This window comes from Haemaphysalis longicornis, unplaced genomic scaffold (genome assembly GCF_048455015.1).
Source record: "Haemaphysalis longicornis isolate Haplotype H1 unplaced genomic scaffold, Haemaphysalis longicornis Haplotype H1 scaffold_7, whole genome shotgun sequence".
Taxonomy (NCBI): domain Eukaryota; kingdom Metazoa; phylum Arthropoda; class Arachnida; order Ixodida; family Ixodidae; genus Haemaphysalis; species Haemaphysalis longicornis.
The window spans coordinates 194,971,105-194,976,931 of NW_027526422.1; positions in this window are offsets into that span (position 1 = coordinate 194,971,105).

Sequence of the window (5,827 nt, forward strand, 5' to 3'; positions counted from 1 at the left end):
TAAATTACATATTGTTTGTAATAATAACGGTCATACCCTTACGAAACCTGCGGCTTGCGTTAATCCGCATGTCTGCTACAAAGTTGCAGTGAACTAGAATACTTGGGTAGTGGAAAAAGCGGCGGCTTCTCCCCTAGGCGCCCTTGAAGCATGAATGTTAACCGCCGCGCGTGGTGCTGGTGTGCCCCGACCGAGGAGATTCCGAAGCGGCGCGCGTTGAGCAAGGTGCCGCTATGCTGGGGTTCGGTAATTCACGCTGTGTTTTTACCTTTTTTAACCGCTGCACATGTTCTTTTTTGTGTGTAATTACAGGAGGAGCCTAGTAGGAGCCACACTGATCCTTAAATGTTCTTGATTCGTTCTTTTATTGATAACAAGGAGAGGCTGTTATGCTTGCGTATGTCTCTAATTGCAGAAGGGTCACGGCTTATGCAGTTTGAAAGGATTGCGCAATATTGTGGGATGGGTCTGCACCCCTAATAAATTTATGCGATTGCTAGAAATATTCATTGTTTGCGATTTCTTTTACACTGCTTTTGTTTGTTGAGCTCCTAACTTCATTATTATCTTACGTCTGCAACACGTTGGCAGTAGGGTTCATGAAGTTGTACACTTGCAATGCGGTAATTATTTTATGGTAATGGATGACTAGCATGCCGATGAACTGTGCAGTTGTAAAATGATAGCGCTATAAAATGTGCCGTGTGGTGCTTTTCTGAGAATTACGGTTGGGAATACTGTTGCTTTTCGCTGACCCGACTGAAGTCATTAAAAGAGGCCTTTCGTGTGTGGTGTGTGCACTGAAAGGGCCGGGTTAGGCAGCCCTCATTGTCTCGGGCTCGGGCCTTGCTCGGGCTTTAACAAATTTTTAAATGCGGAGCATTTCTTAGGCTCGCCTGGTCCTGCGTCGTTGATGGCGGCGCCGTCCACACGCTCACTGCGCATGCGCAACTCTCCTCCTTACACCCACAGCTCTTCGATACTACACTATAAAAAAAAAGAAATAGTTAGCGGCGCCCAGTTTTGATCCCACGACTCTCTGGACGCAACGGGAGGTACGCGGTGCCCTTCCCACTACGCTACAAATCCGGGACAGGAGCAAGTGCTACGAACGCGCCTTATGTCCTTGACTCATTCAAACTACGTCAAGAAGCTACTGATACAACGAAGGCACGCGAAGCTGAATGTCAACGGAAACGACGAACTGAAAACTTTAGAGGGGGATGCTGAATTTCCCGTGGGAAAGCTGTGGCGAAAAGCGCCACGCGCCTTGCAGCTCAACCAGCCCCGCCCGCAGCGCCTCTGATGCTGATTGTGGCAGGATGCCCCTAGGGATTGGCCAACCAAAGAATCCATCACGAGATAGGTTCGCGTTGAACCACCTTCGTCATCTTCCCGTAGGAGAACCGCCGAAGAAGAAGAAGAACGAGAAGACAAAGCTGCGAAGAGGAGGGCGTGTACATTGCTCTCAGCCGGTGCACCAATGTCAACAACCTTTACCTCACCAAAGCTGACGGAGACTACCGATTCTACCACACAGACAACATCGACAAGAACATGATGGACGAGTTTCGCGCCTCGAGAACCACCGCCTACTCACCGTAACACAACAGCACTTGCGTGCCTTTGCCACTGGTGTGGACCCGGACGCGGAATTCCCTGTGGCGCTAGTAAAAATCAGATCACTCAACATAACGGAAACACAATGGAACCACACGGAACCGCCACGATGCTTCGCATCCTCATCAGGGTTCCCCACAGGAAGATGGTGTAATTTTTTTTTCGGGCCGTGGAAGCCCGGACGCGTATTCCCAAACCATATCCCGTAGGGGCCCAGGCCGACCACACCCCCTAAGCAGTTAAGCAGCCAATGAGGTTTAAAATATTGCAATTTTTCAACCTCCTTGGGCGCAGCACAGGGACTTCTCTACCTATATCTGCGCGACTTCAAGCGAGGTGGATTTTTTTCTTTTTTCCCCTCCCCTCGTTTCGGATGCTTTGCGGGCGGCTGATGTTTCGCTCCGTGGGCAAGGCTGGCCTGCGGCGCTGGGGAAGCTGACGCACATGTGGTAGAATTTAAGCTTTTGTACCTAAGCTTCTGATCTCTCCGCGCTGTGCTTGCGCGCCTGCAAGTTGACGCTGACCTTCGATCGTGTTCCTAGATAAGCGCTTGGCTCGTTGCTCAAAGTGCGCGCGTGGATGGATGCTTTTGCACGTACATATGCAGTTATTGTTTACGTTCCGGAAAGCAAGAACTCCTAATAATGTGAAGGCGAAAATGTTTTTTTTGGTCTTGGGGGGTCCTTTGGACTCCCTACCGAAGCGCAGAACGTTTGCCCTCATTCGGTCGAAAGCACACGCGTACGTCAGTCGCTCGTCTGCTACGAACATCAGCGAGCGTGTTATTCGCCATACTCGTCTGTGCCTCGCACTCGCGCAGAACTGCCCATCACAAGGTCCGTTCTCATAATTGTGTGTGCCACTCGCGTCCCCCGCGCATTCACGCGATGGTCGCGAAGCTTATAACTTCTGCTTCATGGATAAGCACGAGCAGCCGCTCGAGGTCGTCAGAGATGACCTCGCGTCAACAAATCATGAGTCTGTGTTCCGCGCGAACCTGCCTGACGAAGTAGCAGTCAACGCCTTCATGGACACGTAGAGCGGGTGCACCAACACAACCTGGATTGTCCAAAAGGTCCATAAACGGGGCGAAAGGTATGTTTTTTGATGCGAAGAGTTGTAGTACGCGAGGCGGCGTTTTGCAACTTGTGTTGTACTATTTACATTTTTATTCTTGCTATTTCTTGTTTATACATTTGTATACTTTTCTGCGTGTGTGTGGCTTACAGTTGAGGCGCGAGCTGTGACACAATGCGCGCGAATTAAATCCAGACACTACAGAAATCTATATATGTGGTAGCTAGAAATGCGTCGCTGGAAACAGACACAAACTGCTCATCTATACCCATCGGGGGATCTCGAAAAGTGACAATTTTTTGCAGCTATTTGGACTCCAAGTTGACTATCGCAAAAATAGTGCGCCAAGGAGATGAGTAGTTGCGCGTGACTTCAAGCTCACGCGCAACTACTCATTAGTCGCAGCGAAAAGAATATACGTATCTGAGTGAGTGTAACACTTTATTAAATGAGAGGCCATGGGGCCCTGGGGGAGCAAGGATGAGGGGAAAAGGGCAAGGTCACAACTCGCACAATGAACACAGTTGCAGTCTTGGGGTCCTAATCGCAAAATGAACACATTAAAGTCAGTCAGTGGCAGGAAAGCGAACAGTTCACGCTTATATGTACAGTTCACACTGTAGACAATGCGGTTCACACTGAAAACAGTGCACGCTGCAGACAGTTCACATGGTAGACCGAACGGGGAAGTCGGCCAGGCTGCTACACCAATTTGTAGAGTCCGTTTTCAAGGGCGTACTCGGTAATTGCTTCTAGTGCGGTGGGATCGTCATGGACCCGACTAACATGATCCTGTTCAGTCGCAGGGGCGGGACCCAGAGTTAAAAGCTGGTGGCGATTACGGTCGAATAATGGACAGAGCCAAATTAGGTGGTAACGATTTGGTGTGCCTTCCCGATTACAGGGGGCATCAGCGCCAGTCGGATCCTGCTGGAGCTGTCTATTTATAAATAACGTATCTTATGCAGCAAAATCTCTGTGTGCATGAAGCAAAAATTGTGAAAAATACCTAATCGACATTTGCAACAGCGTGAGTGGTAGCACGCATGATTTACTCATATCAAACTCGGCCTGGTGGCTTCAGTGAAGAGACTGTGGTCAATAGCCCTGTACAGAAGACATATATCAAACTCCTCGAATACTTCAGTTGCTGTACAATCCAAGTATTACTTAGCCCTTGGTTGGTATATATTTTCGATATTGTTTCCCTAAATTGTTATGACCAGCAGTGTAAATTATGCAGAATTCATGACCGAGTGTAAAACGTGTATGTTTGAGCTGGTGTCTTTCTTATCAACGTATCACCCTCGCAAGAACGATTCACACCTTCCATTGCTGTTAACAAAATGTCAATGTTTTCTTTAGTGGCACTGTTCCTGATAAAGAATTAATGCAATGAACTTAATGTTAACGAAATTCAATGTAAGAGTGCTTATGAAAGTGCCAAAATGTAGCAGCTCATGCAGCTGTAATATTTCACAAGGGTAGGACAGTTTGTAGTCATGGGTAATTGGCGGCCTTTCTTGTAATCCTTACCTGCAGCAACTAATCGTGTTTTGAGGTGTGTGTATAAGTGAAAGAGCACCCAACTCAATTGTATACCCTTCTGTGTGTTGTAGAATGCGCTTTCAATGAGGGTGTTTGCTTTCCAACGTGTATAATTGCCACATGCGCGTGAAAGCGTCCATCCGCGCACGCGCACTTCGAGCACTGAGCCAAGCGCTTATCTGGGAACACGATCGGAGGTCAGCGTCAACTTGCAAGCGCGCAAGAAGTGCGCGGAGAGATCAGGGGCTCAGTTACAAAAGGTTACCTTCTACCACATGTGCGTCAGCTTCCCCAGCGCCGCAGACCAGCCTTGCCCGCGGAGCGAAACATCGGCCGCCCGCAAAGCAGCCGAAACGAGGGGAGGGGGAAAAAAGAAAAAAATCCACCTCGCATGAAGTCGCGCACATATAGGTAGAGACGTCGCGGTGCTGCGTCCAAGGAGGTTAAAAAATTGCAATTTTTTTAACCTCATTGGCTACGCCGCTGCTTAGGGGGTGTGGTCGGCCTGGGCCCCAAAGTGATATGGTTTGGGAATACGCAGCCGGGACGCATGCATGCAATGTGTGAGGCCCAGAAATCGCGTAAGACAAATTATCAATTGGTGATACCAAGAAGTTTGCTGATTGATAGTTTACGTTCAATGAAAACAAAAAAGCGAAGTACAAAGTCGCTACGGTGCCGTTAAAAAATATTTTGCCGATATTCTCTAATATTCATTTTCTGTGCCAGGATATTTATGTTGTACGAAGCTCAGTCCAGGTTCTTAAAAAAATAGATTCAATATATCGCTCTATGCTCTCTTCTTGTCCCTCAATGTTACACCTGTCTTCTTCCGCTCCATTGCTCGCTGAGTCGTCTTCAATTTAAGTTGAACCCTCTTAGTGAGCCTCCAGGTTTCTGCCCTGTAGGTGAGTACCGGTAAGATGCAGCTGTCATGCACTTTCTTCTTCGGCAACAATTATAGGCTGCCATTCATTATCTGAGAATGCCTGCCGTATGCACTCCACCCCATTCTTATCCTTCTAATTAGCTCTGCCTCATGGTTGGGATACGGGTTCACGACTTGGCCTAAGTAGATATATTCGCTTACCACTTCCACTCCCTGGCCACCTATCTCAAACCGCTGTGCTGTCCCGAGGTTATTGATCATTACTTTAGTTTTCTGCATATTAATTTTCAGGCCCACGGTTCTACTCGGTTTGTTCAGTGCGGAAAGCATGTTTTACAATTCGTCCCCCGAGTTTCTTAGCAAGGCAACGTCATCAGCAAATCTGAGGTTACTGAAGTATTCTCCATTAACCCTTACTACTACCTGTTCCCAATCTAATGTTCTGAATACTTGTAAACATGCTGCGAATAACATTGGAGAGAGTGTGTCTCCTTGTCTGACGCCCTTCCTTGTAGGTATTTTACTGCTCTCCTTATGGAGGAGGATGGTAGCTGTGGACCTATTGCAAATATCCTCTAGTGTTCTTCCATAATGCTCATCTACACCCTGGATCCGTAATGGCTGAATGAGTGCTAAGGTTCGACCGAGTCAAATGCGTTCTCATAATTTACAAAGGCTATATAAAAATGGGTT